The sequence below is a fragment of the Lissotriton vulgaris genome, chromosome 8, assembly GCF_964263255.1.
Source record: "Lissotriton vulgaris chromosome 8, aLisVul1.2, whole genome shotgun sequence".
Classification (NCBI taxonomy): domain Eukaryota; kingdom Metazoa; phylum Chordata; class Amphibia; order Caudata; family Salamandridae; genus Lissotriton; species Lissotriton vulgaris.
The window spans coordinates 1,121,270,593-1,121,294,893 of NC_141696.1; positions in this window are offsets into that span (position 1 = coordinate 1,121,270,593).

Genomic DNA, 24,301 nt, shown 5'->3' on the forward strand with positions numbered 1-24,301 from the left:
AGAAAGGGAACTGGAGATGATGACCACTCCAGAATCGCTCCACTTGCTGCGAATAGGACAAATATAGGGCACTGGTGACTGAAAGAGCTAAAACCCTGGGTAGGGAGAAACTTAGTAAATTGTACGATCTGAGAGACAAGGCGGGGAAATGAATAGCCTGGCTTGATAAAAAGGAATGGGCAAGCAGAATGGTCTCGATATTTTGGGGCGCCGATAGCAAGTGTATAACTAATCCTCAGGAAATTGTAAATTGTTTTGCACAACACTTTGCTGAGGTCTACACTGTGGTGGCTCCCTACACAGAGGAGGAATCTTCTGAGAGGTTGAGAGACATAGCGCCTCCCACCCACTCCACCATAGATCAACAACTCCTGGATAGAGCCTTGACAGCGGACCAAATAGCGCAGGCGATCTGATAACTGAACTCAGGGAAGGCCCTGGGTCCTAACAGCATCCCTATCGAACTATATAAACTTAAACCAGGCAAATTGGCCACCTATTTGAAAGCCATGTTTGAAGAAAGCATAGAGAGGGGGGAACTACCAGTCGACCAACAGATGGCTTCAATCGTAACCATCCATAAGAAAGGTAAACCCAAAACGGACTGTTCCTCCTGTAGGCCGATTTCACTCCTTAACTCTGAACCCAGGATTCTCGCTATGGTTTTGGGCAATTGATTAGTTAAAATCATATCCAGCCTTATACACCGGGACCAATCCGGCTTTATACCTCACTGTAACATGGCGTTAAACCTGCGCAGAGTCCACAGTGTATTAGGTAGAGCAGCAACGATACTGGAACCAGCTGTTCTGTTATCCCTGGTCGCTACCATGGCGTTCGATACTATTGAGTGGCAGTATCTGATGGCTGTGCTCCCTAAATGGGGCTTTGGTCCACATTTTATTTAATGGGTGTGTCTCCTGTATACGATGCTATTGGCTCAAGTGGTGGTTAACAATAAAAAATCAGACACTTTTGGTCTTAGTCGTAGAACCCATCAGGGATGCCCGCTTTCTCCTCTCCTGTTTTCCCTAGCACTAGAACCGCTTGCGGCATGGATTCGGAGGGACGCGGTTATACGGGGTCTGCCTTGGTTCCCCGAATGGGAGGACCGTATATCACTCTACGTGGATGATGTTTTACTCTACCTGGCCTCCCCTAGGAAATCCCTAATCGCAGTCCTAGATATCTTAGCGATATTCTGCAGGTATTCGGGATTCACGATCAATTGGACAAATTCTCATCTGTATGTCCTCCAGGGAGAAACACCTGCCCTACCCCGAAACTCTACCAAAGGGGATGATGGATGGAGTGTTGAACAATGCAAGCACTCACCCCCAGTAAACTGATCTGGGTTGAATCCACCATCATTCTTTAGCTCACTCTGCCACCCCAGTTCAGACAAGGCCATATGCAAATCAGTCTGACCCTGTGCCTCATGGGAACAGGCCAGCCCGAATTGCCAAGCCATGTCTTCCCTGGACCGGAAAAAAGCATCCTGGGACCGTTTTCTGGCTAATCAGCCGTCATCAGTCAGGCTAGCTTGAATCCAGTGGCAAAGTGAGCAAGGGACCCATGTCTGGGCATACCCTGCCAACTTAGGGTGAACAAAGCAATACCAAAGGATATGATGGATGGAGTGTTGAACAATGCAAGCACTCACCCCCAGTCAACTGATCTGGGTTTAATCCACCATCATTCTTTAGCTCACTCAGCCACCCCAGTTCAGGCATGGCAATATGCAAATCAGGCTAACCCTGTGCCTCATGGGAACAGTCCAGCCCGAACTGTCAAGCCATTTCTTCCCTGGATTGTAAACAAGCATCCTGGGACCGGTTTCTGGCTAATCAGCCGTCATCAGCCAGGCTAGCTTGAATCCAGTGGCAAAGTGAGCAAGAGACCCAAGCCTGGGCATACCCTGCCAACTTAGGGCGAACAAAGCAATACCAAAGGGGAGGATGGACGGAGTGTTGAACAATGCAAGCACTCACCCCCAGTCAACTGATCTGGGTTTAATCCACCATCGTTCTTTAGCTCACTCCGCCACCCCAGTTCAGACATGGCCATATGCAAATCAGTCTGACCCTGTGCCTCATGGGAACAGTCCAACCCGAACTTCCAAGCCATGTCTTCCCTGGACCGTAAACAAGCATCCTGGGACCAGTTTCTGGCTAATCAGAAGTCATCAGCCAGGCTAGCTTGAATCCAGTGGCAAAGTGAGTAAGGGACCCATGTCTGGGCATACCCTGCCAACTTAGGGCGAACAAAGCAATACCAAAGGAGATGATGGGCGGACTGTTTAACAATGCAAGCACTCACCCCCAGTCAACTGATCTGGGTTTAATCCACCACCATTCTTTATCTCACTCCAGCCACCCCAGTTCAGACATGGCCATATGCAAATCAGTCTGAGCCTGTGCCTCATGGGAACAGTCCAGCCTGAACTGCCAAGCCATGTCTTCCCTGGACCGGAAAAAAGCATCCTGGGACCGTTTTCTGGCTAATCAGCCGTCATCAGTCAGGCTAGCTTGAATCCAGTGGCAAAGTGAGCAAGGGACCCATGTCTGGGCATACCCTGCCAACTTAGGGTGAACAAAGCAATACCAAAGGATATGATGGATGGAGTGTTGAACAATGCAAGCACTCACCCCCAGTCAACTGATCTGGGTTTAATCCACCATCATTCTTTAGCTCACTCAGCCACCCCAGTTCAGGCATGGCAATATGCAAATCAGGCTAACCCTGTGCCTCATGGGAACAGTCCAGCCCGAACTGTCAAGCCATTTCTTCCCTGGATTGTAAACAAGCATCCTGGGACCGGTTTCTGGCTAATCAGCCGTCATCAGCCAGGCTAGCTTGAATCCAGTGGCAAAGTGAGCAAGAGACCCAAGCCTGGGCATACCCTGCCAACTTAGGGCGAACAAAGCAATACCAAAGGGGAGGATGGACGGAGTGTTGAACAATGCAAGCACTCACCCCCAGTCAACTGATCTGGGTTTAATCCACCATCGTTCTTTAGCTCACTCCGCCACCCCAGTTCAGACATGGCCATATGCAAATCAGTCTGACCCTGTGCCTCATGGGAACAGTCCAACCCGAACTTCCAAGCCATGTCTTCCCTGGACCGTAAACAAGCATCCTCGGACCAGTTTCTGGCTAATCAGAAGTCATCAGCCAGGCTAGCTTGAATCCAGTGGCAAAGTGAGTAAGGGACCCATGTCTGGGCATACCCTGCCAACTTAGGGCGAACAAAGCAATACCAAAGGGGATGATGGGCGGACTGTTTAACAATGCAAGCACTCACCCCCAGTCAACTGATCTGGGTTTAATCCACCACCATTCTTTATCTCACTCCAGCCACCCCAGTTCAGACATGGCCATATGCAAATCAGTCTGAGCCTGTGCCTCATGGGAACAGTCCAGCCTGAACTGCCAAGCCATGTCTTTCCTGGACCGGAAACGAGCATCCTGGGACCGGTTTCTGGCTAATCAGTTAGCATGAATCTGTTTTTGATGTAACTGAGCAAAATGTTTTATGAGAGCTGCCATGGGAAACACATCCTGTTGAGATGCTCCCCTTTAACTTTCTTTCCTTGGATGGAACTGCACAACATTTTGAATCCTAGACCTTAGCGGCCTATGGTAAGTAACTGTCAAATGTCTTGCAGATCCATCCCTGAGTTACAAAACTATACGTGAACCAAAAGTATGCGCTTTCAATGGAAATTGTGGCTGAACCATAACTATAGAGTGGTGTGTGTGTATATGTGGGTGTGTTATAGTTAAGATGTAGTTTTCATAGGAAGAATGTTTTTTCATTTGCCAAGAACTTTAGCGTCGTTTGATAAATTCTCGTGACATTTTCACAACTAGTTTGCCACTCACTTCAGCTGCCATTTTGAAAGTTTTGTGGGGATCCATCAGGCGGGGGCCAAGAAAAAGTGGGGTCCCAAAAAGCATTTTCCCCATGTTAATTTCCATAGCAAACTTTAAACACGGCTACAGCCCAAACTGGAGTAATCTCCTTTTTATAAGCCTTATTGATGTCCACATTACTTTGCCAGGCCCTCACCACATGGACTTCTGGGAACACACATTAGGGAATCGAGTTTACTGAGGGGTAGTGGAAAACCCTCTGGAAAGACATTACTAAAAAACAACCATTCCACAGGTATGAGGGAAGATCACTACTTTATGACTAGTTTCTCTTTCCCACAAGACTGAAGAAGCTTTTTCCAGATACCTCTGATCTGTGTTGGAGGGGCTGTGGTTTGTTGGTGGATTTCCACCATATTTGGTGGAACTGTCTGGCGATACGCCCCTTTTGGATGGAAATCTGGCACAGAATAACGATATTTTGGGGTATCCTGTACCCGACACTACCGAATTTGCCTTGCTAATCCTCAGAGATAGCTGCCTGAAATATCAGACGAATGTGAGATAAAGCCCTTATGTGGGTATATTTGGGGGGCCAAGTGTACGATTGCAGTAGCATGGAAGAAAAAGGAAGCACCCGCCCAGACTCAATGGCATTCCCGTCTCTGGAGGGCTCTCACGATGGAAAGAATAGTGGGTATTTTTTTAGATAATTTTTAAAAAGTTGAATATTGCTGAAGCCCCTTGGTGGCATACCTGTTGCGGTGCCTACCCCTGATAATGTGCTCCAACCATAAGAGTGCTGAACCTCTTTGGATTGGATTGGATTAGGTTTTTGTAAAGCGCGATAGCTACCCTCAGGCGTCCTAGCGCTAAGGATTAACAAGTGTGGGTGAAGGAAGACTTTGTTTATCTGTTAAATAGAAGGGTTTTTAGCTTTTTCCGGAAGGGCAAGAGGTTGGGCTCCGAGCGGAGGAAGAGAAGAAGGGAGTTCCAAAGTCTTGCCGAGTTTGAGGAGAAGGTTCGGCCTCCCCACCTCACTCTCTGAATCCTGGGGTTTCTGACTCGGAAGGCGTGCGCAGACCTAAGCTGCCTACTAGGATGGTATGGGTAGATCAGAGTGTGGTTGAGGGTTGCTCCCTTTCTCCAAAAAGCACGATGGGCGATACACATGCTTTTGAACTCGATTCTTTCCCTAATAGGTGGCAAGTGAAGGTCTCTTAGTTCAGATCTCACGGGGTGGCGGCAAGGGATGCGAAGGAGGGTGCGGGCGGCACAGTTCTGAATTACCTGGAGTTTTTTGAGAGTTGATTGGGGGGCTCCCAGGTAGAGAACATTCCCGAAGTCCAACCGGGAGAGAATTAAGCCCTGAATCATGATCTGTCTTGCCTTGAAAGGGAGAAGAGGGAGGATCTTACGGATGAGCCTGAGAATACCAAGGCAGGTAGCTGATAGTTTGACTGCCTGGTAGTTGAATGTAAGTGTCTTATCCATCCAGATTCCCAGGCTCTTGATTGTGTCTTTGGCTTCGGGGGCGGGACCCAGTGAGGTTGGCCATATGGAGTCAATGGTTCTTTGCGGGGAGTTACCTAGCATCATTAACTCCGTCTTGTCTCCATTTAGCTTCAGATTTTACTGGGACATCCAGGCTAAGACTGCTTCCATGCAGCCCCTTAGATCACTCGGTTGGGTTAGAGGGTGATTCAGTGTCACCACCAGCTGGGTGTCGTCGGCGTATGACATGATTTGCACACAAAAGGGGCGAATGATCTCGGCAAGGGAGTGCATGTATATGTTAAACAGTGCGGGGCTTAGGGAGGAGCCCTGAGGTACCCCACAACTGAGTGGCTTGCTGGGCGACGTGACGTTACCCTCACAGACTCGGAAGGAGCAGTCTGACAGAAAGGATTGAAGATAGGCAATTGCTCTGGTGGTTATTCCTAGATCTGAAATCCTATGTAAGAGGATGTTGTGATTCACGGTATGAAAGGCGGCACTGAGGTCCAGTAAAATATTGGCCGCAGTGCCGCCCTGGTCCGCAATCATCCTAGCTCCCTCTGTCACAGCAAGAAGCGCAGTTTCTGATAAGGAGATGTTAATCAGGTCTAAAAAAGTAGGCAAAATGGAGGAGGTGACTGTCTGCAGGAACTGAGCTGGGGCTGGGTCACTGGGAGATCCAGACTTCACCTGGATCATAATGGTTTTAAGAGTGATAGGATCCAGTATCGGGAAAGTCTCTAAGGAGACAGATGGGGACGAGTCTTTATCCTTGTGGCCTGCTTGGGTAATAGGGACAAGGGCATGAGAGAAAGATGAGTAGATCGTGGCTATTTTGCTGTGGAAATATTCGGCCTGCTCGTTGCAGTGGGTTTGAGCGCTGTGGGGATCTGGTGGTTTATCTGGTAGTTTTAGCAGGGTTTTCACAATTTGATAAATCTCCTTAGGTTTTGACGCTGCTGCGTTTATTTTGTTTTCAAAGAAGGTAGACTGGGCATTTTTTATGTTGTTTTTGTAGAGTTTTATGGAGGATCGATACTCATTTTTGCTTGCTTGTGAATAGTCGATACGCCATTTCCTTTCAAGTTTTTTGCATTCCTTCTTCATGTTACGCAAGTCCTGGGAGTACCAAGGCGCATTTCTTGGACTATGTTTTAGTTCAAGGTCTGTCATTGGGAGGATGCAGTCTAATGATTGGGTGATCCATTTATTAAAATTGTTGTTGTTTATAATAGGTTCAGGATTGCATAAGGGAATGAAGGATTCTAAAGTGGTTGCCCATTGTGTGTGGTTAAGTTTTGACCACTTGCGGTCTCTCCGGGATACCGAGGGTAGGGCAGGGTGTGGAATTGAAGGTGACCATGTAAATGGGATCAGAAAGTGATCAGACCAGGGGAGAGGGGTGGGTATGCCAACTATGAGATTTGTGCAATTACTGAAGATGGGATCTAAAAGGTGTCCCCTAGAGTGGGTAGGTTCCAACACTCGCTGGGATAGCTCCAGTGCCTCAAGACTGTTTAGCAGTTCCGCGGCTGCATGGTCCAAGTGGTCGTCCAGATGGACATTGAGATCACCCAGCAGGGTATAGTTAGGTAGACTGCAGGCTCCGCTAGCTATGGCGGGTGGCAGACTGTTAATAAATTTTCCTGGAGTGCCAGGAGGTCGATAGACGAGGATCCCTGAGAAGGTACACGTAGGGGAAAAATCTAATGAAAAGGAGAGATTTTCGCAGCTAGACAGTTGGTTGGGAGAGCTGCGGCAGTTATAGCAATCTTTGTATATAATAGCTAAACCACCGCCTTTTCCGGATGGACAATCTACTCGAAGGATCTGGTATCCTATGGGTAGTGCTTGGATAATATCAGGATCCAATCCTTCATGTAGCCACGTTTCCGTGAGGAACAGTGCGTCTGGTTCCATTTCAGATAGAAGTAGTGAGATCTCCAAGGAATGTTTGGGAAGAGACCTACAATTTACAAGGGGCATGTGGTAGGCCAAGACAGAGTCCTGGGGGATGGGCTGATATGCACAGTGTTGGCAGATAAAATCTTTCAATTCTAAACTAGGAGTACCATAGCTAGAACAACCTTAACAATGGGCTATATATATTTGTGTATACTGTCTTTTCGTTTGATTCCGTTTACAGATCATATGGCCTTGCCATCCAGCCCTATCCCAATCTAGACCTACGATTGAGGGGTTTATTAGTATGGCGGGCGGATCAAAACTACCCAAACGGCGGTGGCAATTCACCCGCCATAACACACCACCCGCATGCCATTTAACCCCCGCCATATTATGATGGTGGGTGTACAGCGGCGAACGGGAAGACCGTCACCATTTTTCCGCTGGCCGACGAGTCGACCCGGCAGAAAAGGGGTATAATATGGTGGCAGTGTCTGCAAGACACCGCCAACCATATTATAATGCAGCAGGGGATGTGGCTTTCCATAGCGGCGTTGCCACCATGGAAAGGCATGCAGTGTTTGCAGTGGTACCCCCCTGCATTTGCATGCACAACGTGGCAGGTGCCTGTCATGTTGTGCATGCAAATGCACAACATGCCTGTTTAACATTGTGGCGGGTGCTGAATACAGCACCACCCACCACATTGTTAAATATACAGTATGCAACCCCCATGGTGGCGGTCGCATCCTAATAGGCACAGCAGGACCGCCGCACCTCTTGCAGTCAGTCCTGTTGACCCTTACGTAATAGACCCCTAAGTTCAGGGAGGGTTACTGTGGGTGGTGTGTGGAGGTTGGTTGGGGGACTGTTACTGTTTTGTAAAGTTTTAGAGCTAGCAAACGACTGTTTTGAACATGTGATTGATACATCATTCTCCCGTCTGACAAGCAACTGTATTACCTATAGAGTATGGATAAGGCACTTCGGAAATGTCTGATTCAGCTACTGTCATTGTTTGCCATTAAACCCTAACTAATAAAAAGAGGTTTGAGAAAAAAATGCGTTAATTCCTCTCTTTTTTCAAGTTTTACTTAATCTTGCCTCCCTCGAGAGTTAGCTATTTAATCATGTTGTGTTTTCTTTCTGTATTTTTTCCGTGCAGACTTTAAGATGGACAAGTGTTTATGAGGGGCTTTGATTGAGAACTCCGACACTAACGCTGAAGCAAAAGCAAAGTGTTTGTCAGTGGGTTGGCCTCTCTGCAGAGTACACAGAACAATAGTCATATATTCCAGTTGTAAATGCAATTTTGGCAAAATGTGTGTGAAGAGGGTGCACAGATGGCAAAATATTTACAGGGCAAAAGTAAATAAATTACTTCAATGTGAGTGAGTGCAGTATATGTTTGGAAGTGGTGGAGTGAGGAAGATGCAAGAAAGTGCATTTGAAGAAGAGTGAAAAGAGGTTTCTAAAGAGGAAAGAAAAGTGGTTGAAGATGTGCAGATCTTTTTTTCAATTTTGTCTTCTGGAGGGGATCTAGCCTGGACCTCAGGTTTGTCCATGAAGCTTGCACGCCTCACTCAGTACAAAAAATTCATACCAAACTTTTACGTCTCACCACTTTCAAATGTCACCAGCTGCCACTGCTTATGGGTTGTATGTATGATAGCAGTAATGATGCTACATATTATTCTGAGCTATTTTGCACATACTTTCCTAGCTCTAATGCTATACCCATTTATACACAAATTTGTACAAAAGAAGCTTGAATGATGTCATCAGTGATGTCATCAAGGGTGTAATTTGAGATGTTATCAATGACGTCATTTGAGATGTCATTAAAGATGACATAACTGATGTCAGAGAACATGTCACGAGTGATGTAATAAGTGAGGTCATGAGCAATGCATGGTGGGGCGCAAGTTACAGTTTGCTTTTCTAACTATAATTGGTGAATTTCTGTGTTTTTAGTTCAAAATGTTAATGTTGACACTGACATATTTAACTAACTACAACATTACTTTAACCTTGGTTTTTTTCTGTGAATTTCTAAGGTTTAAAAAAAAACAAATCTAGATCTTTTAATCAAACCTATCACGTTACTTTAACCTTTGTTTTTTCAGTTAATTGCTAAGCCTCTTTTAACATAAAGAAATACTTTATGACCATACATAAAGCCAACGTCCATACTGCACATGGCCTTTGGCCAGGCCCTGTAGCAAACATCCCACAGGGCCTTAGGATTTTTAAAGGGGAGAAGGGCCACTAGGCCCCACTCCATAACTCATTAAGCTCAGTAGGCCATGGGGACCCTATCCCCCAAGGCCTTATGTTTTTTAAAGGAGAGGGGGGGGGCAAGTGGCCTCCCTCCCCAAGCCTTACTAGGCGCTGGGGACCCCATCCTCCAGGGCCTTATTTTCAAAGGGGAGGGAAGGCCACATGGATCTTCTCTCCGAACCGTATTTGGCCCTGGGGAACCATTCCCCAGGGCATTTTTTTTAAAGGGGAGGAGCACTAAGTGGCCCCTTTCCCTGAGCCTTGTTAGGCCCTGGGGATCTCATCCTCGAGGACCGTTTTTCTTTCTTTTTTTAAGGGGATGGGCCCCACTTCCAGAGACTTCACAAGGCCCTGGGAACCCCATCCACCAGGACCATGTTTTTTATTGGCTGGGAGTCGCACTGCCCCACTACTAGAGCTTTTAAAAGGCCCTGGGGACCCATCCCCTAAGTCCACATCTGTTTTAAATGCAAAGGGGAGTGTGTGGCCCTTCTCTCAGAGCCTCATTAGGCCCTGGTGACCCCATTCCCCGGGGCCCAATGTGATAATTAAGGAGAGGAAGGCCACGCAGTCCCCTTCCCGAACCTTAAAATGGTCCTGGGGACTTGTGGTACGCTGTACTAGGTATTATGTGGTACGTTGCAATGTGTTTTGGACTAGGTAGAGATGTGATGCTCCAGCTAAGAATTTTATGTTTTGAAGTAAAGGGGAGTTGGAGCTGAAAAGCAGTGGAGCTGTGACTGTGATGGATGGGGCTTAATGTACTTGATGTATGTACTTAATAAAGCAAGAAGGAGTATCAAACTGGTGTGGAGATACATCCTTTCTACATTGGTGACAATTGGAAGCATCAACCAAAGACCCCAAAATCTTTGGGTTAAAAAAAAAAAAAATTGGTGGAGAATCTTTATTTCTTCACTTCACGCTTGCACGCTGTACTCACCAGTGCAGTGTAGATGAGTGCGGCGTCTGCATTAAAAGTGGATTTGGTGGGCACTATAATTGGATTTGGTCACTTTGTGGGAGTATTTCGGCTCAAGCATGTGCTTAAGAAAGTGTTTGCCAAGCGCGGATCTCACCTCATGGATATAGCAGCTTTCATCTTGCCTCATGATTCTGTGTGAAGTTGGGCACTAGAACCTCTCTGTGACCTGGTACAGGTGATTCTTCGTTCTGCATGCCTTGTGGTGCTGGGCATCACGGTGTCTCTGTGACGTGGTACACAAGCTGTGTGAGGACGCTGCAAAGCATGTAGTGATGTCACTTTGGCAGCCAGCTTTCATTGGGAAATGTTAAACAGAGGAAAGGTGCTCCTGTGTGTTTCGCTGTCAGCAAATCGTGAGACATTGAAAGCATTGCACAGAGAAGTGGTTCTGTAACATTGCATTTTTTTCTTCTTCTTTTCACTTCTTGAAACTGTTCGGGCAAGTGCCATCTCAAGTACAATGTCGGGTACTATCACACATTTAAAGTTGCTTGAATATCAGTTCAGATACTGGTGGTTAGGGTTCAGTGTGTATGTGTGAGTGAGTGTGGAAGAATTTTCCTGTATTATTTTTGACAAGATGCAGAACGTCACAGCACCTCCTTTCTTTCTTTTCCAGAGGAACCTGTGATACCTTGGAGCAGATGGAAAAAAGTCTTCATGCACTATACCAAGGTGTGTGGTAACTCTCTAGGAACGGAGAGGAGTATCTTTACTTATGCATGGTTTGGGTCCAGAGGAGCAGGAGGAATTTGAACATTACCTTAATTGTCTCTTGATAATACCAATGGTCTCAATGAATTTGAAATATGTTTGAAAAAACTTTATCCACACTATGTTTCAACGGTGAGTACTGTCTTTACCATTTTGGGAGATAGATGCAACATGGGGGAGAATCAGTTGAGGGTCATATAATGGCACTAAGGAAATTGGCTTCCTCATGCAATTTTGGTGACATGACTAATGAAAGCCTGTGTGCCCAATTTAGTTTGGGGTGTGTGCTGGACAAAGCAAGGGAAGCCTTATTGCTTAAAGATAATCCCACACTTTACTGAGATTTTGACAATAGCAAAGACATGTGAAAATTCACTAGCATGTGTGGAGATTATTCGCAATCAAAAATCTGATGATGACAAGACATAGGCAGTCCAAGTGGTAAAATCTAAAAATCTAAGGCAATCCCGATTGCTTCTGATAAGCAAGTAGAGAAAGTGATGAAAAAAAGTTGCAGATCAAATGTTATAGATGTAAAAATGTAGGTCATGTGGCAAACTTAAAGAGTGTCCTGGAAGGAAAGCTACGTGCAAAACTTATGGAAAGAAAGGTCACCTCACCTCTTGTTGTAGGCCCAACAAGAGTACAAAGAAAGTGAGAGAGATTCCATATGATTCGGAGTCTGAATGTGAAGAAATTATTCTACAAATAGTAAATGGAGACCAATTGAAATCAATGGGGCTTCAGTAAAAAGGCTTTTTGACTCTGGAGCAAAGATAACGTTGACACCCAGGAAGCTTTTACAAGAGAGTTTAAGGGGCTTAGTAAATTTAATGAAACCTGATATTATGCCCAAAGCTTATGGAAGATAACCCAATAAGCTGAGGGGTTATTTTGGGGGAATCATTGACTTTTGTGACAGGATGATTCCAGCTAAAATGTGTGTCTCTTTTAAGGGAGATTCTTTAATTAGCTGGTTTCACCAGAAAGATCTCTCTGTGATCTTGGATATGAATAAGACACCTTTGGTGAAATTGAAGAATGGTTGGGTTGCTAAGGAGAATGTTATAGTGTCAAGAGTTTATGGTGTGAGGAAGACAACTAATTATGAGGTGCAATTTCCTGAAGTCTTTCGGAAGGAATTGGGACATTATGTCCATTTTATAAAGTTTAGGCCTGGAGTGACTCCAAAGATAGGGAAAGTAAGAAATGCACCCATATTGGTCAAAGAAGCAATGAAGAGGAAAATAGATAAGTAGCAGGAGTGTGGTGTGATCAAAGAAGCAGAATCAACGGAATGAGTTTCCCCAGTAGTGACAGCATCGAAGGCTAATGGAAAGGGTAGACTTTGTGTGGACTTATAAGGTGAGAACTGAACAAGGTTGTGATAGCAGATCGTTATCCATTACCAAATATCACAAAAATGTTATGTTGTCTGTGTGGTGCTAAATTCTTCGTTTCACTGGACCTTACCTAGGCATATAACCAGATATCCTTGCATCCCCAGTCTCAAGAATTAATGTAATTTATCACGCCCTTTGGGACTTACAAGTATCTGGGTATGTCATTTGGTTTTAGCTCTGCCTCTGCTGTTTTCAGAGGGCCATGGAGCATGTGCGGAAAGGTGTTTTGGGTGTAAAGGTGTACCCTGATGATGTGTTGATGCATGGAAAAACTCAGGAGGAGCATGATTGTAGAGTGTGTGAATTACTCAAAAGGTTAAGTGAAAGTGGGCTAACTCTGAAGCTTGAAAATGTAGATTTGGAGTTACCAAGATGGAGAACCTTGAGCATCTGATTATATGGAATGAAATTTGCCCACAAAAAGATTTGGTGAACACCATTGTGGAAATAGAGTCACAAGACTTTTCATGACAAATATCTTATATTGTATGGGACTCAGAATATCTCCTAGTAACTATAGATGTGAACAGTCTTTATATTAACATCACTCATGAGATTGACTTGGAATTTTGGAATCATTTCTATTTACTAAATCAGCCAGTTTTGACTCTTACTCATTGATGATTTTAGAACTTTCAGAATTTGTGCTTACAAATAATTTCTTTTACTATCAGGACAATTTATACCATCAACTGACAGGAACAGCAATGGGATCTGAGTTTGCTGCCTCTAATGCAAACCTCGTCATAGGTTTCTATGAGAGGGAGCATGCCTGGTTCAGTTTCTGGGAAAACTCTGAAAGAATGGTTTATTGGGGTCGTTATATAGACAATGTGTTTGTGATCTGGCATGGATCTGAAATAGAACTTAAGGAATATTATCATTATTTAAATACCAATCAATTTAATGTGACTTTAAATTTAGACTACAGTAAGAATACAATATGCTTTTTGGATCTAGAGCTATATAACAAAGAAGTTCAGTTGGTTTCAAGACTCTACAGGAAACCCACCTCCACTAACTCCATTTACCATGCTGATTCAGATCACTGAAGGAAACAAATATAGAATATTCCACATGGTGAATATTCAATTGCTAAAAGAAACTGTACTTTTCAATCGGACTATGAGGTTCATTCAGTAAACATTACTGGGAGAGTTTTATAAAGAGGGTATCAAGACTCTGTTGTATATAGAGCTAGAGAAAGAGCTACCAAAGTGCAAAGAGAATACCTCTTAAAACCTTGTATTCAGAAATTGGGAGACAAATCTTTGCAGAATAATGATATGAGATTCATAAATGTATATAGTAATGGACATATAGACATTTACAATAGCCTTTCTAAACAGTGGGGAATTTTGCAATGTGATAGTCATTACAGCAGGTTTCACCATCTAAGCCACTGTTCACTTATAAAAAAGCTCAGACTCTAAGAAATCTTCTGAGTCCAAGTGATATCTAGCAATATATGTCACCTATACAAGAACCAATAGGTTCCACTTGGTTAAGAGAAACACAAATGGGATGTTTCAAATGTTCCAAATGTATCTGTTGTAAATATGTTCTAAACAATGACACTACTCCCTCTGATTATGATGGTGAAACACAACGTATTGTGTATGTAGAAAATAGTATGTTGGTTCCACTACCCGAAAACTGAAAGAAAGATGGAAAGAACACATTAGGGCAATTAAAAATAATTATCCAACTTAGCAATTAGACTAATTTGATAGCCGTTATAAGCATTGTAGCCAATGAGTGAAGTTGAATTTGAATAAAGAAAGTAATTAATGTGTGTTTAATTAGGTGGGAATTGGTAAATGACCTTTGAAGTCCATTATTTATGCTACAGGTGAGATAGATGCTGGCTATAGCTGTTATCTGGTAAGACCCATTAGTGAACTCAGGAACTACTGATTGAATGTAGCTGTCATGCTGTGAGTAACATGTGTAAAATGTTGCAGTATGAGGCAAGCAGGACGAGTTGCATTATGTTTAAATCGTATAGCATAAGATAGCCAGTTATTGACTTGCCAATGAAGTAAAGACTGCATGCATGAATTCATTTTCAGACGGAAAGACGGCTAGTAAATGGGGAGAATTGCATTATATTCAAATTTTTATTTTTATGCTACAGAGGAGCTTAATATTGGCATGTCACAAAATTGTTGATTGCACATGGCTTTTTACAGTGAGAATATCAAGCAGGTTTGGTATGAGGATTAGTGAAGCAGTGTGCCGACGGCTTCCATATCAAGTCAATGACCTCAGAGGGTAGAGTTGCAGTGTTTCAATCGGTGGGATATGCAAAAGATGTTTCACCAACCTAGTTGGTTAAGATGGAGTGTTGAAAACGTATTTTTCCATGGAAACGATGCGCAATAGGTATATATTTTGGTATTTTACTATCTCATGCTCATGATCACTTGACATCAGAACAGTAGCCGAGAATTTTGGAGGCAGGAAGTAGTTGTGTTTGATTAGTCAGGTTGGATTAGATTAGAATCTGGCTATTCTGTCTTCCTTTCTGTTGTATACTGAGCATGGGCATCCCATGAACGTAAGGGCATGTTAGAACAATGTAGGCGAGGAGGGTAGCTCATTACAGTTATTGTTGTTGTTATTGTGTCTTATAAAGCGCAACAGCTGCCCCAGCTAAGGGGTGTCCCGGCGCTGGTAGGAAAGAACTGACAACAGCAGAACTAGCACAGACTAAGATGAAGGGAAAAGAAAAGTCTTGATGGCCTTCCAAAATTCTAAATAATTATTGAGGCCATGAATCTTTAGAGGGAGTGTGTTCCATAAAGTGGCAGCTCTATAGCGTAAGGAGCGTCCATCGGCACAAACTCTTCGTATCCGGGGAACCACTACCAGATGCTGGCCCTGTGTGCGAAAGAGCCGTGATGGGGCATATGGCAAGCTGGCGGATTTCAAAACCTTAAAGGAAGTGCATAGGGCTTTAAAGTCGATACGCCTGGCCACAGGTAACCAATGAAGACAACGGATGGCGCTGGACACAGAGCAAAACTTGCGCAGACCTAGAAGTGTTCTTGCTGCTGCATTCTGTGCCCTTTGCAGCCTCAGGACTTCCGCCTTATTGGACCCTAGGTAAAGGGAGCAAGCATAATCAAGTCTGGACAGAATCATCGCCTGAATGATAACCTGATTTGTAGAAGCGTCAAAGAAGCACAGCAATGGTCTTAGCCCCCAAAGAAGTCCAAAGCAGGTCTCTGCTGTTTTTTTGGTTTGGACTTGATAGTTTAAAAATTAATCCAACCAGACCCCTAAATTTTTTACCGCTTGTTTTGTGGGGGCTTGCACAGGCTGACCACCAGAGATCACTCCACAGACCATGGTCCCTACTTACTAACAGTACCTCTGACATGTTGGAATTCAGTTGGAGGCAGTTAGCGGTCATCCACTCGGCCACTGCCGCAAGGTCGCCCTGAAACTTTAGGGCGCCCTGCTCGATGTTATCAGAGAGTGCCACCACCAGCTGAGTTTCGTCAGCATAGGAGACCATGGTCAAGCCCCTGCTAATGGCTACTGCAGCCAAAGGTTGAACATAGATTTTAAATATCAGGGTACTGAGGGAGGAGCCCTGTGGCACCCCTTGCTTGATGCAATGTTCGCCAGAAGCAAACGGGGAGCAGATACTGAGAATGAACTCTCATGAAAGAATTAGGCAAGACACTCCAGTGCCAGGCCCGTGATTCCAACCTCCGCAAGGCATCTCAACAGTATGTCGTGAGACATTGTGTCAAACGCGTCGCTCAAATTCAACAGGATCAACGCTGACTTTTGCCCCTCATCCATAGCTGACCAAAGATGTTCTGTCACGGCCAGGAGGGCTGACTTCATGCTGTGACCAGGCCTAAAGCCGTTTTGGGAGGGATCCAGTATATTATTTAGGAGAAAAAAAATCAGACAGAAGGGAGTTCACATATGCCTCTGTGATCTTTGCCACCCAGGGAAGCAGAGAGATGGGGCAATAGCTTTCTGGTTTGGTCGGATCAAGCACAAGGTTTTTGAGTAACGGAATTACCTTGGCCTCGTTTCCAAGCCCTGGGCACCGTAGCTGTACTGAGGGACCCATTGATCACCTGATTCAAGAAATGTAAGATTGTCTGCAGTACTTTCTTGAATAGATATGGTTTGAATGGGTCAGCCGGGGAACCCGACTTGATCCTACTACAGAGTGCTAGCAGCTGGTCTGCTGAGATCGGCGGAAAGGTGTGAAGAGTATTTAGCCATAGACACCGTGCCACCAGTATGTTACTGTGTGTGGCGGGGAAGGATCTGTAAGTATCATCCACCTTTTTAACAAAAAAAGGTGGCAAGGTCCTCACACAGCTTATTGGACTTGATTGTTGACCCAGCGATGGTTTGTTGTGATTGCCGACTGGCAAGTATTGAGAACATGCTCTTGGAAGGGTTAGCACTCTCGCGGATTTGGTTTAAGAGAAAAGCTGCTCGTGCTTGATATATGGCTTTATGATATCTTTTAATTGCTGCCCGATAGATGTCTTTGGCAGCCGGGCTAAAGTCTCTTCTCCATATCTGCTCTAATCTCTTACATCCCTTGCGCATGTTGGCGAGTTCAGTCTTAAACCAACGTCTTGTTTTAGTTTTACGATTGACTGCCCATTTCATATGGGTTAGACCCAAAAATTGATGCCTTATCCATTCTGAGAATAACCTGTGTGCCTCATTAGAGTCCTCTGGCAGATTTGGACAGGTGGCCAAGAGACAAGTCTCAAAATGATCCCAATTCAATTTGTACCAGGGCCATTTCAAGGAGGTCGACCAATCCTCAGACTGGGCAGGAATTACTCCATATAAGGACATTGAGACCAAGAAGTGGTCCGTCTATCCAATCCAAATGGGTACATGCATTATAATTTAGGGTATATTAGTAAAAACAGGGTCTAATAAATGCCCCGCAATATGTGTAGGGCTTACGACCAACTGTAGCAGTTGACAAGCTGCAAGGTCGGCTATAAAACTCACCATATCAGTGTCCTCAGTATTATCCAAGTGGAGATTCAGATCCCCCAGAACCATAAAGTTAGCGGTATTAACATCCAGTATATTGAACGTATCAACAAGGCCCCCCCTGAAACCTGGGGATGGCCCTGGAGGTCAATACACTAGGAGCCCAGACATAGTATAGTTCGGGCTCAAGGTAACCTTAAAGTGTGCGATCTCACAACCGATGACCACCTGTTTAATAAAAGAGCATGGATAGCAAGATTTAAAAATTAAAACTATGCCCCCCCCTGGATGCTCTATTGAGAGAATGCTATAGCCCATGGGAAGAACAAGGCCTGGTTCAGCTGTCTTGGAATGAGACAGCCATGTCTCAGTAAGAAAAAGAATGTCCGGGGAAGCCACCTCTAACAAGTCAAGAATATTGGCGGGATGTTTAGCTAACGAGCAACAGTTAAGGCTGAATATGCTCGTATGCTTCCTAGACTTAGAAGGGCGGTGATGCAGGGGCAAAGTATGTGTAGCTTGAAAGCCACAACGTAGACAGCAAAAAGGGCCCTCAACGACATTCCCACAGGCCTGCTCGCAGCCATCTCCCCAGAGTCCTAAGCTCCAACAAGTCCTCCAGTGTGTAAGTAACAATATCCCTCCTAAAAAGGGCAGCATGTCTGGCGTCTGGCGTTGAACTGGCATGGACGGGCAAAGATGGGTTTGCATTTGGTGTCCGCTGTGCGGCGGCGCCATTGCTCGGTATTATACTGTTGTACAGCAATGAAAAGACTAGCCTTACCAGACATACAAAGTAAATCAACATGTTCTTTTTTTAAATTCTTTTTATTGATGATAAGTGTACATATTGCAATCATTATACAAACATAAGCGCTCATGGGTGCATTTTTATCCATACACTTTGTCACTGACCATAGCTCATTTGTGCTCTTTGTCGATTCCATGTTCGGTCAACTTATACTTAAGCTACCCTGGCTCTCGCTCCAGTCCCAACTGCAGGGGCTCATAGAGTCCTCCCCTGAACTCATTCCATTTCTCCCAAATCTGTGACCACTTTTTAGAATACCCCCTAGATTCATATATTGTCTTTTCCGTCACCATGCACCAGTCCATGTCTCTTTTCCATGCTGTAATTGTCGGTGCCTCCTGGGCTCCCCACAGACTTGCAATGTTGCCGCTTGGCAATGATCATTCCCATTGTTACCCACATTCTCTCCTTACTGTGTAAGTCAGTTGGACCCCATATATTCAGGAGGCACATCTTTATACTATATTCTATTTTGTTTCCCAACACTACTTCCATGCACTTTGTCAGCTCAGACCAATATCTTGGGATATGTGTACATTCCCAAATGGCATGTACAAAGGTGAAATCAGCATGTTCTTGACTATGGTGTAGAGTTTCAGATATAAGTTACACTATTGCTATTATGACATTAATCAGGGATCGAGGGTGGAGGAAATAAATAACGTGCTGATCCTGCAACAAACTTCCAATCTTATGATTAGGGTTGCCAGCTCATTATTTTGATGTCGCAGACGGTACAAAAATAAACAGTCACCTAAAGCTATATTTTCAGCACTTATCTGTGCGTACTTCGAACAGCAAATATGAACAGAAAGCACTTTTAATTGTGTTCTAGGGTTGCCTTAATGATTCATGACTGATAATTAAAGTGAACAAAGACAGAAAACTTACATTACAAATGAATACATACTTTTTTATTTATAACCCTAGTTAGGGTCCTATTTACGATGCGCCACCGTAACGGTAAACGGGACTGACCGCAAGAGGTGCGGCGGTCCCACTGTGCCAATTAGGATGCGACCGCCAGCATGGCGGTCACATCCTGTATATTTAACATTGTGGCGGGCGGTGCTGTATTCAGCACCCGCCACAATGGTAAAAGGGCATGTTGTGCATTTGCATGCACAACGTGAGAGGCACAGCGTGCAGCCTGCCACCTTGTGCATGCAAATGACGGGGGGTACCATGGGTACCCCCCAAGTGCAACCACCCAGCCCCTCAACCTCAGGGGGCCAGCAGCAGGCCTCAAAATGCATGCCCGCATGCCTTTACATGGCAGAGTCTCCGCCATGGAAAGGCATGAGACCGCTATCATCCAACGCCACCATATTGCATGTCTTTTCCTCCCTGTAGGCAATCGGGCGCAATGCCTACCGGCGGAAAACTGGTGGACAGTCTTTCCATCCGCCTGGGTCCCCACCTCCATCGTAATATGGTGGGGAAAATGTTAGGCGTGCGGACGGAAATGGCAAGCGGATCACCACCACCATAGGGGCGGTGGAGATCCACCCACCATCCAAAAAGACCCCTTAGTGTCAAGATGAGGTCTTTGCAAGCTCTTTAAACAACACGTGGCTGGCATTTTTCTTTTGGCAACCCCACTTTATATTCCCTTTTCATGAAATGCATTCTCATGCTAGTAAATGTAAAATTTTTAAAAGAAGTAAGCCTCAGTAACCACTTTACAAAGGTATGTAAATATGCAAATAGTCTTTAAAGACCTGTGAAAAACGTGGATGTGTCGGAGATAAGACTCCAGACACTGCCCAGCCAAGCCCACAGCAACACACACACAGATCTCCTACCCCACGACACTCATATCGCACTTCAAGGGCTTCGGAATAAATTAAGACAGCCTGGAAATGCAGCAAATAAACATTGCCGCACTTCCAGGCCATCTTCATTTACATGTACTTGCAGAGGCATTTGCGCCCCACAGTTTGAAGACCAAAGGAGTAGAATGTAGTACAGTAGCATACAGTATAGTACAGTGTTGTACAGTGGTGAAAAGGGGTATAGACAGGACTAAAGTGTTGGAGAGTTGTATACAATGTAGTAGAGTGTTATAGAGTTGAGCTGCATATACTACAGTAGTATGTGAAACAGTGGAGTAGCATAGAGTAGATTGTTGTATAGTAGCATAGATTGAGGTAAAGTCTCAAACAGTGGAGTAGAGTGAAGTGGAGTGGTGTAACATAGTGTAGTGAGAAATACAAAAGACTGTGCCGTAGAGTGGCAAGGAGTGGAGTTACTGAAGTACCGTAGGTAGTAAACTGTTATAAATTTGAGTGGGATCTCGTACACTAGAGTGGAGGGCTGTGTTATGTAGGAAAGTGTTATATAGTGGAATAGAGTGTTGTACATTGAAATGTACGGGCATAGAATGGAGTATAAAGTTGGGCAGGGGCGTGTAGAGGGATAGAGTGTAGAAGAATGTTGAATGAGTAGCATACAGTGCAATAGGCGTACAGTGGAATACTGAACAGTGGAATGTAGATGAGTGTAAATGTAAATGTAAATGTAAATGTATAGGCATTTATATAGCGCACTACTTACCCGTAGGGTCCCAAGGCGCTTCGACCGCTGCGAAACCCTTCCTGGCTTCCCTGAGAGATGGTCCCTTAATGGGTATCTCCAGGGTGAGACCAGGCATCCCCGGCGGTCTGGTTGGGCCGTTAGTGAAGATGAGGCAAGCTTATGCCCAGAGTTGCCGAGTGTGATCGCTGATCAGAGTGGGCACCGAGGCGAGAGAATTATCGAGTCCGCTGACCCTGGTCCAGAAACCTGCCGCGCCGGGAATCGAACCCTGGTCCCGGGCCGTCCTCTGCTCTCGGGTCTGCCGCCTCTAACCAGTGAGCCACACTACTTCATAGTGGCATAGAGTGGAATAGCATAGAGTAGATTGTTGTATAGTAGCATAGTGTGAGGTAAAGTCTCATACAGTGGAGTAGAGTGAAGTGGAGTGGTGTAACATAGTGTAGAGAGAAACACAAGATAGTGTGCAGTAGAGTGGTAATGAGTGGAGTTACTGAAGTACCGTAGGTAGTAAACTGTTATACATTTGTGTGGGAGCTCCTACACTAGAGTGTTGTGCTGTGTCATATAGTAAAGTGTTATATAGTGGAATAGAGTGTTGTACATTGGACTGTATGGGCATAAAATGGCGCATAGAGTTTGACAGTAGAGTGTACAGGGATAGAGTGGAGTAGAATGTTGTAGAGTGCCATGAAGGAGAGCGTCATACAATGGAGCGGCGCAGAGTGGAGTGGAGTACACAGTAGTGGCTAAGGGAGGATTACTGTAAAGTGGAGTAGCATACAGTGCAATGAGCCTACAGTGGAATACTGAACAGTGGAGTGTAAAAGAGTGGAGTGGCATAGAGTGAAATAGCATAAAGTGGAGTGGTATACAGTGGAGTGGGGCAGAGTTGAGTAGGGTACAGTGGATTATCGTAGAGTGGGGTGGCATACATTTAAGTGGCATAGCGTAGAGTCGAGAAAACTGTTATAAATTGAAGAGATGTCTCATACACTAGGGTTTAGTGCTGTGTTATACAGTGTTGAAAACTATTATAGAGTGGAGTACTGTGTTGTACATAAGAGTGTATGGGCACTGAGTTGAGTGAAAATTGGGATAGCGGTGTGTACGGGGATAAAGTGGAGTAAAGTCTAGTAGAGTGGCATATAATATATTGGAGTTTTGCAGAGTAGAGTTATATAGAGTGGAGGAGCGTACACTGGAGTGTTGTAGAGTGGAGTAGTGTAGAGTTGAGTGGCATAAAGAGTAGAGTAGTAGTGTAGAGTGTAGTGGCGTACAGTGAAGTGGTGTATTGTGGGGTGGAGTAAAGTATAATAGCATACAGTGGCAAGGCATTCAGTGCAGTGTGTTAGAGTGAAATACCATACAGTAGGGGGCCAAGAATGAAATTGCATACAGTGTAATAGCATAGAGTGGAGTTGTGCAGTTCAGAAGGAATTCAAGTGCCCGCCTGAGGCACTGGCCAGACACTGTCCTCCTCCTCGCAGAGAATCCATCTCCAGTGTTTCTGACTCCCTTCGTGGGGTGGAAAGAGATTCCAACCTCTCTCATTCTAAGGTATGGAGCAGACTAGAACCTAGAGGGACTTCTGTCAAAGACTAACTATAGCTAAAGTATACTATAAAAAACAGCACCTACTTCTTACCTTGTACTATACTTAGGTTAGATACACTGTGGTAGAACTATTAAGAAGCACCTGACGAGTATTCACCTTTTAGCCTGTGTTATTTATGTATGTTTTTTATGAATATATGTCATAGCTACAAACCCTGCTATTGCAGTATTACTTTATCTTACTGCTGACGCTGTACGTATTATACTTCGCATTCTGTCTTACGATTGTAGCAGCTCATATCTCTTGCACGAGAAATAAGACTGTTCAATAAACCCTTTTTATTGAAATGCCTGTCTACCTATTTCTGTGTAACTCTGTAGAAACAAAGCATGCACAATTGACTAAGTGAAACTGTTATCTATTATTTCCATGATTCTGAGAACTGTTCCGATTCTAAGGGAAACAAAGTTGTCATGTTTATGCGGTTGTCAGTGACTAATCCCTTCTTGTTCATTCAAGAGGTTTCTAGTGACCCCTGAGCTAGCCGGCACACCCAAGTAATTAAGTTTAATGTACTCGATAGAGACATACTGACCTCAGTCCTATGTCAAAACTATAGTGTAAATAATTCCAATGCGCAGAGCCTATAAGGGGTATAGGAACTACACTACATGTCGCCTAACGGTTTGGTAAGGCACTAGTTTAACGCTAGATACTGAAGTAACTCAGTCGTGCTTTTCTCAGAGATCCCTACTCATAATACTCCATAAGACTTCTGGAGTGGGTAGGGATAATATCTGCCATAGCTGAGTATGACGAAAATTCTATGTATTAGCTGTTTGGTTTGTTCAACTTTGAAGGATACAGTGTTCCAAAAACATTGTGTACCTTATCTTTGTTCCCTTGAAACTTGCTCTGCATTTTTCCTTAAACAATGTCTTATAACAAGACTAACACTGGAACCAGTGGAGCTGTAACCGACCAAGTCGCAGCAGCTTTTAACTTTACTGGTTTTGATGAAACCGATGACAATGCTATAATCATCCCTCCAAATTTAAGAAAAGCCATCACTTTAAAACCTATAAGACATGGCCTAACACCAAGAGGTGGTAGAGCAGTTTTTGTGATAAAGGCACGTGAATCTTACCAAACAGAGGTATTCTACTCATGGATAGTAAACCCAGAATCACATCCAGTAACACAGATGTTTCACTTCTACAAAGAAGATGATCCACCTGATGAATATATTCCTTTCCAGGATATTGTAATTCCAATCACATTACCCAGTCCAAAGATCAGGGCTTGATCCATCACCGTTATTTATCTCACTGCACCATCCCAGCTCAGAACCTGGCTATATGCAAATCAGTCTGTCCCTGGCCCAGTGCATCATGGGAACAGGGCAGACTAAACTACCAAGCCAATTCTTCACCAGAAAGGAGACAAGCTACCGGGGACCGGTTTCTGGCATTTCAGCCGTCTTCGGCCCGGCTTGCTTGAATCCTGATGGTGCAGTGAGAAAGGGACTCATGTCTGAGTATACCCTGCCACACCTATAGTGGCCAAAAACGATTCAGAAAAGGGGGTGGTGGGAACAGAGTGTCTGAATTAAGCAGACCACTCTTACCCAGTCCAAAGATCAGGGCTTGATCCATCACCGTTATTTATCTCACTGCACCATCCCAGCTCAGAACCTGGCTATATGCAAATCAGTCTGTCCCTGGCCCAGTGCATCATGGGAA